At 44.1% G+C, this 12,585-nt stretch overlaps 1 protein-coding gene across 2 annotated transcripts in view; it reads right to left on the bottom strand.

Annotated features, from left to right (window-relative positions):
• The window catches only part of WDR17 (WD repeat domain 17), an 84,966-nt gene that overhangs the window by 48,876 nt on the left and 23,505 nt on the right, over positions 1–12,585 (bottom strand). The window lies entirely within an intron of this gene.

Here is a 12,585-nt window from a genome sequence, read left to right as displayed (position 1 = left end):
TGAAACCGGGACAGTAATTTCTGTTAGCTTCAGTACAATTATGAGCTCCATTGTCACGTATGTGATCCTTCTCTGTCTTCTCCAGCCAAGGACCACCCACCTGACAGCAAAGAGTATAATTGTGCTGAAACTTAAAGGGATCCTATCATTGAAAGTTTTTTTTTTTTCTTACTAACACGTAGGAATAGCCTTAGGGAAGGCTATTCTTCTCCTACCTTTAGATGTCTTCTCTGCGCCGCCATTTGGTAGAAATCCTGGTTTTCTTCAGTATGCAAATGAATTCTCTCGCATCACTGGGGGCAGTCCCCAATGCTCAAACAGCACTGGGGGTGTCCCCATTGCTGCGAGAGAACTCTCCAGTGACACCTCCATCTTCTTCTGAAATGGCCTCTCCCCGCATCTTCTTACAGCGCTGGGGGTCAAACCTCTACACATGCGCAGTCGGCTCTGCCATGGGGCTGAGCCGAATGCACATGCGCGCGGCCCCAGTGCTGTTTGAGCGCTGAGGACTGCCCGCAGTGCTGCCAGAGAACTCATATGCATACCGAAGAAAACTGGGATTTCTACCGAACGGTGGCGCGGAGAAGACATCTAAAGGTAAGAGAAGACTAGCCTTTCTTAAGGCTATTTCTACATGTTAGTCAGAAATTTTATTTTTTTTTAATGGTAGGATCCCTTTAACCCCTTCCAAACATCCGCCGTAATAGTACGGCGCATGTCGGGTGTGTAACTATGGCGACTGCCCGGGAGCTTTAAGCAGTAGACAACCGGCTCTAATGCCTCCGATCGGTCCCTGGTCTATGCAGCCTGCAAAAGAAAGGATGATTTTTTTTGCAATGCATTAGCATTGTAATGCATTGCATTAGTGATCAGACCCCGTGGGGTTTAACACCCCTAGGGGGTATAATAAATGCAAAAAAATAAATAAATAAAAAGTAAAAAAAAAATATAAAAAAATATAAAAAGTATTAAAAATTCAAATCACCCCCCTTTCCCTAGAACACATATAAAAGTAGGGAAAAACTGTGAAACACATACATGTTAGGTATCCCTGTATCCGAAATCGCCCGATCTACAAATCTATAAAAATATTTTTCCTGTTCGGTAAACGCCGTAGCGGGAAAAATAGTCAAAAGTGCCAAACTGCCGTTTTTTCACTGTTTTGATTCTGATAAAAATTTGAATAAAAAGTGATCAAAGCAATAGCATTTCCCGAAAATGATAGAACTAAAAAGTATACCCAGCTCCGCAAAAAAAGACGCCCTATGCATCCCCGTACACGGATGTATAAAAAAGTTACGGCTGTCGGAATATGGCGACTTTTAGAAAAAAAGTTTTTTAACACAGTTTCGGATTTTTTTTTTAAGGGGTCAAAATATAAATAAAACCATATAAATTTGGTATCCCTGGAACTGTACCAAAACACAGAATATAGGGGACATGTCATTTTGGCTGCACAGTGAACGCCGTAAAACCAAAGAAATGCATTTTTTCTTCAAATCCACCCCATTCTGATTTTTTTCCTGCTTCCCAGTACATTATATAGAATAATTAATGGTGATATCATGAAGAAAAATTTGTCCCACAAAAATTATGACCTCATACGGCTATGGGAGCGGAGAAATAAAAAAGTTATGGGGTTTAGAAGGAGGGGAGTCAAAAACGAAAAACGAAAATCAAATATACCATCGGCGGGAAAGGGTTAAAGAAATGATTGTTCAGAAATGGTGGGTATTAGAGAAAAGGATGTAAAGAATTGGAGTTGGTGGAAGTGGTAAAAGGTCCTCTTTAGGTAAAAAAAAAAACCAAACACGCTACAAAGTAAGAATACTTTCACAAATAGAAGTATAAGCAAATCTTTAGAAGGGGAGTCCTGGAGTGATGATATGGCCTGGTCTCAAAATCATCCAGTCTGTCTAGGATTACATGAAGAGTCACAAGGATTTGAGCAAGAAGATCTGTGGCTAGATCTCCAAGAATTTTGGAACTTTGCAAAATCCATTAAAGACTATGTACATGTGTATCAAGAAGAATTGATTCTGCTTTGAAGGAAAAGGGCAGTCACACCAAATATTGATGTATATACTCGAGTATAACCCAAATTTTTAAGCAGTTTTAAGAATCAAGCAAAAAAAAATAAAAAATATATATATATATATATATATATATATTTATTTTTTTTTGGGGGGGGGGTCTATGACCAGCCGCAATTGTAATGTATAGAATCTCCCATAAAATACTAATCACCCAGCAACTACTGCACCCAAAAACCATTTTAATTTTGAAATTTTCCAGTAGCTGCTGCATTCCCCCCTAGGCTTATACTTGAGTCAATAAGTTTTCCCAGTTTTTTGTGGTAAAATTAGGGGGTTTGGCTTATACTTGGGTCGGCTTATACTCGACTTATACACTTGCAGTCTAGTTTCAGGTAAATCTGTTAGAAGAGTGAGCACAAACTAAAATCTGAAGTTAGATAGAGTATGGCTAGGTTCATGTTGATATCAGGGGTTGTTCTAATAAGAATGAATATTTCTTTATAATATGGTGAGGGGAAAACTAAACTTAATGGGTTTGTCCCCCAAGATTTAATAAGACCGCTGATGGGGCCAAAAACATTACAAAAAAAAAAAACCATTCCTTATCTCTCCTCAATTATCCTTTTCCTTAAGCAAGAGCTCTGGGAGTCACTCTGCAGCCGATTACAGGCTTCAGACTTCTTAACAAACATCACAGCAACAGTCATGTGCCATTTGTGAAGATATTGCCGCTGAGGACTTTGGCTAAAGCAGTCACCTGGAACAAACCTGAACATCACTGTCAGCCGTGTGGGCTTGTAAATGGAAGATCATTGTACAGCATTCGGCCAATCAACGCTGGTTCTGCCGGAGGCTCGTCTGTGAGGAGGTGGAGTCTAAGATCGGACCACAGCAGTCTCCATTGTGGTCCGGTATTAGACTCCGCTGTACACTGGCCAATCAACGCTGGTCAATTAATTCCTATGAATATAAGAGAGTCAGCTCCCTCATAACAGCAAGCTACCAGTTCTCCTGACTAGCAAGGACTAGCCTGCTGCAGACCAGCGTTGATTTCCCGCAGGCTCGTGTTTGCTAGTCAGGAGAGCTGGAAGCTTGTGGTTACGAGGGAGCTAACTTTTTATCAGCGCAACTGCAAGCGTTGTGGAGTTAAAGCGCACGGACCCCATAGACTATAATGGGGTCCGTGCGCTTTAACTGCACAGCGCTCCTCCTAAACATTCTCCTCCTGCTACTTGTGGACTTGGTGACTCTCCTTTAGTCGAATAGTGGTTTCCCCTGAAACAAGCATTTTTTCCCATAGACTATAATGGGATTCGATATTCGATCGAGTAGTCGAATGTTGAGGCTCCACTCGAAACGAATCTCAAATATTTCACTACTCGCTCATCTCTATTTTCTATATGTTATCTGTCCCATCATGTATGACATCTCCTCTTAAAAGGGTTGTCTGGGATAAAATGAAATCCCTACAATAATCTAAACCCCCTCCTCCATCCTACTTTCTAAATAACATAATTTATCAAAACATGTATATTTACGCATATATCCGGTGATATCCGTTTTCCCATTTCCAGAAACAGTTTGTCACTACTACTCCCCCCCACCCATCCACTCAGTCATACTTACCTCCTGTCTTCTTCATTCCAGGCTTCTTCCTACAGGATGGCTCCTCCTCCTTCTGTGACGTCTGCCCAAGCTATAGACCCAGCCGATAATGCACCTCTACTGTGCAAGCATGGGATGAGCATCAGAGACCTGTGCAGTAAACGATCGTCGGCTAGAGAGTAGTGCTGGGTCTATAGCAGTCAGAAAAGAAGGATGGGTATCCCACAGGAGGAAGCTGGAAGGAAGAGAGTTAAATGTATAATGGGACTGGGGGTTGAGCTGAGTAAATAGAGAAGAGCTAGTAGTTAGAGAGACAGGGAAGGGTGTATGAGAGGGAGAGAATAGGAGGGAGGGAGAGAGAAAGGGGGGGGGGATTGAGAGGTAGGTATTGTGGAAGTTATAGAGCAGGAAGCTGAGCCAAGTAAACAAATTCAGAAGATACCAGGAGCTCCCAGAGACATCCAGAGCTCCCAGAGACATCCAGAAATCACTCCAAACACTGCTAAAAGTATATGGATCCATTTATTAACCCATTACTAGCATTAACAGCCCTTTTAAAACAAAACAAAACAAAAAAAAAAACAAAACATTTTTTGCCTGGAAAACCCCTTTAAGTCTGAGGCCCCGCGTTGCGGAAACACAGCTTTTTTTTTGTTGCAGCTTTTGCTGTGGTTTTTTTGAGTCAAAGCCAAGAATGGCTACAAAAGGAATAAGAAATATATAGGCAACACTTATACTTCTACCTTTTGCTCAATCCACTCCTAGCTTTTATTCACAAAACCGCAACAAAAAAAGGTGCGCTTCCGCAACCTGGGGCATTGACTTGAGTCTGAGTTAACAGCAGCCCATAAATTTCAACATGATCACACCCAGATATATAAGGAGATTGCTACTAACTCTTCCCGAAATGGTTAAATGCAGAAAGAATATGATATTTTGACCTAAACAAGTGAAGGTTAAATTTTAACATGCCGTCCCCCTCAGTATATAATGTACAAAATTTGGATACAATTTGGATATCAGTTATAGATATTGTATACCTGCGACACTGAAGTACTCAGGCAAATACTGAGATTGCTATGAATTTGAGTTATTATTTGTTTTGCAGGCTGACATTATTTATCTTTAGTTGTTTAATGGTACCATTTAATTGTTAAGGAATTGCTGGTTAAAATATTCCCAAAAGGTAATGAAATTGCTATTTAAACCATTTCCCAATACGCAGCAGACAATTGACATAGCCAGCAGAGAGCAACTAAACAAGCTACCTATAATCCTATACTGATCTGGTTTGTAGAGTCTAGCCCACTTGCAAGACATGATGGACTTCGTGGCTCGGGACCCAGAAAACAAGTACATTTGCAGGCTAAGGGTGCATTCACACTACGTAAACGGCAGCTTATTCTGAACGTAAAACACGTTCAGAATCAGCGGCGTATAAAGCAGTTCCAGTCATTTCTATGGGAGCCAGCATACGAGCGCTCCCCATAGAAATGAATGGGCTGCTTTTTTACTACGAGCAGTCCCATTGAAGTGAATGGGAAGTGGCGGCATGTGCGCCTAGCTCTGCTCATGCCGAGCCGTACACGCAGCGCTTCCCATTCACTTCAATGGGACTGCTCGTAGTGAAAGAAGCAGCCCATTCATTTCTATGGGGAGCGCTCGTATGCCGGCTCCCATAGAAATGAATAGAACTGCTTTATACGCCGCTGATTCTGAACGTGTTTTACGTTCAGAATAAGCTGCCGTATACGTAGTGTGAATGAGCCCTAAAGACCAGACCAGAAATGTTATTGTGGACAGAGAGCAATACACAAGCCAGGGTCAAAAACTACGAGAATCTAAGAAAAGCCAAGAAGCTCAGAAGGTCTCAGACAGGGAAGAATTAAGTATACTATGGGCCCCAGACTGTTTACAAAAGTGGCCCCTATACTAATGAAATAAAAAAAAAAAAAACATTTACAATGGGATGACTGAACCAGTTCTCAGTACAAATCTTCCAAAAATTTCAGCTTAAGCCAAACCTGAAATTCTTAGTGTTTGCTACATTCAGACTACTATTATACTCAGGGGTCTTCAGAGTATAACAGCGGGAGGTCCAGATTGGGGGACAAACATAACAAAAATCCCTCTTTGTGCCTTTTCTAGGCCTCCTGCATAACTTCAGGGACCACATGGGACATGCAGCAACATTCAGGAGGCTGGAAGAAGCCTCAAGAGGATGGAGACGCATGTGAGAGCCCAGAAGACGTGAATAGCACTGTTTTTATGTTTACTCACTTGGGTCTCCACTAATAATAGTCTTCAGACCCGAGAGTATAATAATCAAGTGTGTTCAATCTGAAATAAACTGCTAAGTGAACCCTGTGAACATCTCCAAGACAAATCATGCGAGGTTCACCCCACAAATATTTCCATTAGACTCTTGTGACCCACAACAGTAATCAAGTGTACTGGCAGAGATCAGATGGGGGTAAATGGACAATTACTTGCCGTTGTGTCCTCATGCAACCTCGGGCACGGCCTACAGTCCATTTCACCCTCTTTTCAATAAACCCCTGATCACAAATAAAACCAAATCTGCAAGAGAGGGAATAACCTAGGAAAGCAAGCCAAAATCAGTAAACCAAGGAAAGATACTGAGAATGAGCCAAGGTAACTATAGCCAGGGGTGTAACTAAAAAAAACTGAGCCCGATAGCAAACTTTTGACTTGGGACCCCCCTACGGCATAGTGCCCCCTTTCCTGGCCCCCACACAGTATAATACCCCATTTACACACACTATAATGTCACACAGTGACCTCTCCACAAACTACAATGTCCCATAGCGTCCCCTCCACACAGTATAATGTCCCATAGCAGCCCCTGAGTATAATAATCATTAGAGATGAGCGAACAGTGTTCTATCGAACTCATGTTCGATCGGATATTAGGCTGTTCGGCATGTTCGAATCGAATCGAACACCGCGTGGTAAAGTGCGCCATTACTCGATTCCCCTCCCACCTTCCCTGGCGCCTTTTTTGCTCCAATAACAGCGCAGGGTAGGTGGGACAGGAACTACGACACCGGTGACGTTGAGAAAAGTAGGCAAAACCCATTGGCTGCCGAAAACATGTGACCTCTAATTTAAAAGAACAGCGCCGCCCAGGTTTGCGTCATTCTGAGCTTGCAATTCACCGAGGACGGAGGTTTCCGTCCAGCTAGCTAGGGCTTAGATTCTGGGTAGGCAGGGACAGGCTAGGATAGGAAGGAGAAGACAACCACAACAGCTCTTGTAAGAGCTAAATTCCAGGGAGAAGCTTGTCAGTGTAACGTGGCACTGACGGGCTCAATCGCCGCAACCCAGCTTTCCCAGGATCCTGAATGGAATACACTGTCAGTGTATTCCCGTATACCCGATATATACCCCAATACCCGTTCCAACGGTGTGCCCCCCCACCTTCACCCCAGAAATACCCTGCAAGTCCCCTAGCAATAGAATTGGGGCTATATACACCCACAATTTTTACTACTGGTATACAGTGCCATTGTCTGACTGGGAATTCAAAGAATATATTGGGAATACAAATACCCTCATTTCTTGCTACTGCCATATAGTGCCAGTGTCTGACTGGTAATTCAAAGAATATATTGGGGTTACGTGCACCCACAATTTTTACTACTGGTATACACTGCCATTGTCTGACTGGGAATTCAAAGAATATATTGGGAATACAAATACCCTCATTTCTTGCTACTGCCATATAGTGCCAGTGTCTGACTGGGAATTCAAAGAATATATTGGGGTTACGTGCACCCACAATTTTTACTACTGGTATACAGTGCCATTGTCTGACTGGGAATTCAAAGAATATATTGGGAATACAAATACCCTCATTTCTTGCTACTGCCATATAGTGCCAGTGTCTGACTGGGAATTCAAAGAATATATTGGGGTTACGTGCACCCACAATTTTTACTACTGGTATACAGTGCCATTGTCTGACTGGGAATTCAAAGAATATATTGGGAATACAAATACCCTCATTTCTTGCTACTGCCATATAGTGCCAGTGTCTGACTGGGAATTCAAAGAATATATTGGGGTTACGTGCACCCACAATTTTTACTACTGGTATACAGTGCCATTGTCTGACTGGGAATTCAAAGAATATATTGGGAATACAAATACCCTCATTTCTTGCTACTGCCATATAGTGCCAGTGTCTGACTGGGAATTCAAAGAATATATTGGGGTTACGTGCACCCACAATTTTTACTACTGGTATACAGTGCCATTGTCTGACTGGGAATTCAAAGAATATATTGGGGTTATAAATACCCTCATTTCTTGCTACTGCCATATAGTGCCAGTTTCTGACTGGTAATTCAAAGAATATATTGGGGTTACGTGCACCCACAATTTTTACTACTGGTATACAGTGCCATTGTCTGACTGGGAATTCAAAGAATATATTGGGAATACAAATACCCTCATTTCTTGCTACTGCCATATAGTGCCAGTGTCTGACTGGGAATTCAAAGAATATATTGGGGTTACGTGCACCCACAATTTTTACTACTGGTATACAGTGCCATTGTCTGACTGGGAATTCAAAGAATATATTGGGGTTACGTGCACCCACAATTTTTACTACTGGTATACAGTGCCATTGTCTGACTGGGAATTCAAAGAATATATTGGGGTTATAAATACCCTCATTTCTTGCTACTGCCATATAGTGCCAGTTTCTGACTGGTAATTCAAAGAATATATTGGGGTTACGTGCACCCACAATTTTTACTACTGGTATACAGTGCCATTGTCTGACTGGGAATTCAAAGAATATATTGGGGTTATAAATACCCTCATTTCTTGCTACTGCCATATAGTGCCAGTGTCTGACTGGGAATTCAAAGAATATATTGGGGTTACGTGCACCCACAATTTTTACTACTGGTATACAGTGCCATTGTCTGACTGGGAATTCAAAGAATATATTGGGAATACAAATACCCTCATTTCTTGCTACTGCCATATAGTGCCAGTGTCTGACTGGGAATTCAAAGAATATATTGGGGTTACGTGCACCCACAATTTTTACTACTGGTATACAGTGCCATTGTCTGACTGGGAATTCAAAGAATATATTGGGAATACAAATACCCTCATTTCTTGCTACTGCCATATAGTGCCAGTGTCTGACTGGGAATTCAAAGAATATATTGGGGTTACGTGCACCCACAATTTTTACTACTGGTATACAGTGCCATTGTCTGACTGGGAATTCAAAGAATATATTGGGAATACAAATACCCTCATTTCTTGCTACTGCCATATAGTGCCAGTGTCTGACTGGGAATTCAAAGAATATATTGGGGTTACGTGCACCCACAATTTTTACTACTGGTATACAGTGCCATTGTCTGACTGGGAATTCAAAGAATATATTGGGAATACAAATACCCTCATTTCTTGCTACTGCCATATAGTGCCAGTGTCTGACTGGGAATTCAAAGAATATATTGGGGTTACGTGCACCCACAATTTTTACTACTGGTATACAGTGCCATTGTCTGACTGGGAATTCAAAGAATATATTGGGAATACAAATACCCTCATTTCTTGCTACTGCCATATAGTGCCAGTGTCTGACTGGGAATTCAAAGAATATATTGGGGTTACGTGCACCCACAATTTTTACTACTGGTATACAGTGCCATTGTCTGACTGGGAATTCAAAGAATATATTGGGAATACAAATACCCTCATTTCTTGCTACTGCCATATAGTGCCAGTGTCTGACTGGGAATTCAAAGAATATATTGGGGTTACGTGCACCCACAATTTTTACTACTGGTATACAGTGCCATTGTCTGACTGGGAATTCAAAGAATATATTGGGGTTATAAATACCCTCATTTCTTGCTACTGCCATATAGTGCCAGTTTCTGACTGGTAATTCAAAGAATATATTGGGGTTACGTGCACCCACAATTTTTACTACTGGTATACAGTGCCATTGTCTGACTGGGAATTCAAAGAATATATTGGGGTTATAAATACCCTCATTTCTTGCTACTGCCATATAGTGCCAGTTTCTGACTGGTAATTCAAAGAATATATTGTGGTTACGTGCACCCACAATTTTTACTACTGGTATACAGTGCCATTGTCTGACTGGGAATTCAAAGAATATATTGGGGTTATAAATACCCTCATTTCTTGCTACTGCCATATAGTGCCAGTGTCTGACTGGGAATTCAAAGAATATATTGGGGTTATAAATACCCTCATTTCTTGCTACTGCCATATAGTGCCAGTGTCTGACTGGGAATTCAAAGAATATATTGGGGTTACGTGCACCCACAATTTTTACTACTGGTATACAGTGCCATTGTCTGACTGGGAATTCAAAGAATATATTGGGAATACAAATACCCTCATTTCTTGCTACTGCCATATAGTGCCAGTGTCTGACTGGGAATTCAAAGAATATATTGGGGTTACGTGCACCCACAATTTTTACTACTGGTATACAGTGCCATTGTCTGACTGGGAATTCAAAGAATATATTGGGAATACAAATACCCTCATTTCTTGCTACTGCCATATAGTGCCAGTGTCTGACTGGGAATTCAAAGAATATATTGGGGTTACGTGCACCCACAATTTTTACTACTGGTATACAGTGCCATTGTCTGACTGGGAATTCAAAGAATATATTGGGAATACAAATACCCTCATTTCTTGCTACTGCCATATAGTGCCAGTGTCTGACTGGGAATTCAAAGAATATATTGGGGTTACGTGCACCCACAATTTTTACTACTGGTATACAGTGCCAATTTCTAACTAGGAATTCAAAATGCGCAAGGCTCCCGGAAAGGGACGTGGACGAGGCCGTGGGCGAGGTCGGGGGAATGGTTCTGGGGAGCAAGGTAGCAGTGAAGCCACAGGGCGTCCCGTGCCTACTCCTGTGGGGCAGCAAGCATTGCGCCACTCCACAGTGCCAGGGTTGCTTGCCACATTAACTAAACTGCAGGGTACAAACCTTAGTAGGCCCGAGAACCAGGAACAGGTCTTGCAATGGCTGTCAGAGAACGCTTACAGCACATTGTCCAGCAGCCAGTCAGACTCTGCCTCCTCTCCTCCTATTACCCAACAGTCTTGTCTTCCTTCCTCCCAAAATTCCGAAGCTTTACAGAACAATAACCCAAACTGTCCCTGCTCCCCAGAGCTGTTCTCCGCTCCTTTCATTGTCCCTCAACCTGCCTCTCCACGTCACGATTCCACGAACCTAACAGAGGAGCATCTGTGTCCAGATGCTCAAACACTAGAGTCTCCTCCATCTCCGTTCGATTTGGTGGTGGATGACCAGCAACCCACCCTCATCGACGATGATGTGACGCAGTTGCCGTCAGGGCATCCAGTTGACCGGCGCATTGTGCGGGAGGAGGAGATGAGACAGGAGTTGGAAGAGGAAGTGGTGGATGATGAGGACACTGACCCGACCTGGACAGGGGGGATGTCAAGCGGGGAAAGTAGTGTGGATGTTGAGGCAGGTGCAGCACCAAAAAGGGTAGCTAGAGGCAGAGGCAGAGGTCAGCAGCTTAGGCGAAGCCAGGCCACACCCGGAATCTCCCAAGATGTTCCAGTTCGTACCCAGCCCCGAAAAACTCCCACCTCGAGGGCACGTTTCTCGAAGGTGTGGAGTTTTTTCAAGGAATGCGCCGAGGACAGATATAGTGTTGTCTGCACAATTTGCCTCTCGAAATTGATTAGGGGCTCTGAGAAGAGCAACCTGTCCACCACTTCAATGCGCCGTCATTTGGAATCCAAGCACTGGAATCAGTGGCAGGCAGCAACGGCAGGACAAAGGCCGCCTGCCGTTCACGCCACTGCCACTGCCTCTGCCACTGCCTCTGCCTCTGCCACTGCCACTGCTGACTGTGCTGGCGATGCACTCCAGAGGACGAGCCAGGACACCACTTCATCTGCCTCCGCCACTTTGTTGACTTCTACCTCATCCTCCCCTGGTCCTGTCTTATCTCCTTCTCCTGCACCATCAAAGGCACCATCAGGCGTTTCTTTACAACAACCCACCATCTCTCAGACATTGGAGCGGCGGCAGAAATACACTGCTAACCACCCACACGCGCAAGCCTTGAACGCCAACATCGCTAAACTGCTGGCCCAGGAGATGTTGGCGTTCCGGCTTGTTGAAACTCCCGCCTTCCTGGACCTGATGGCAACTGCGGCACCTCGCTATGCCGTCCCTAGCCGTCACTACTTCTCCCGGTGTGCCGTCCCCGCCTTGCACCAGCACGTGTCACTCAACATCAGGCGGGCCCTTAGTTCCGCGCTTTGCACAAAGGTCCACTTGACCACCGACGCGTGGACAAGTGCATGCGGACAGGGACGCTACATTTCACTGACGGCACACTGGGTGAATGTAGTTGAGGCTGGGACTGCTTCCCAAACTGGCCCGGTGTACCTCGTCTCCCCGCCTAACATTCCTGGCAGGGACACGAGAAGAACACCCCCCTTCTCCTCCTCCTCCTCTACCGCCTCCTCCTCCGCCACCGCCTCCTCCTCCGCCACCGCCTCCTCCTCCGCTGTTAGATTGACCCCAGCTACGAGTTGGAAACGTTGCAGCACTGGCGTTGGTAGACGTCAGCAGGCTGTGCTGAAGCTGATCAGCTTGGGGGACAGACAGCACACTGCCTCCGAGGTGAGGGATGCCCTCCTCGATGAGACGGCAATATGGTTTGAGCCGCTGCACCTGGGCCCAGGCATGGTCGTTTGTGATAACGGCCGGAACCTGGTAGCAGCTCTGGAGCTTGCCGGACTCCAACATGTTCCATGCCTGGCCCACGTCTTCAACCTAGTGGTGCAACGTTTCCTAAAGAGCTACCCCAATGTTCCAGAGCTACTGGTGAAAGTGCGGCGCATGTGCGCC

The sequence above is a fragment of the Leptodactylus fuscus genome, chromosome 1 (genome assembly GCF_031893055.1).
Source record: "Leptodactylus fuscus isolate aLepFus1 chromosome 1, aLepFus1.hap2, whole genome shotgun sequence".
NCBI classification, from domain to species: domain Eukaryota; kingdom Metazoa; phylum Chordata; class Amphibia; order Anura; family Leptodactylidae; genus Leptodactylus; species Leptodactylus fuscus.
Note: the sequence above shows the minus strand (reverse complement) of the source record. Positions and strands in the feature narration are given on the sequence as shown.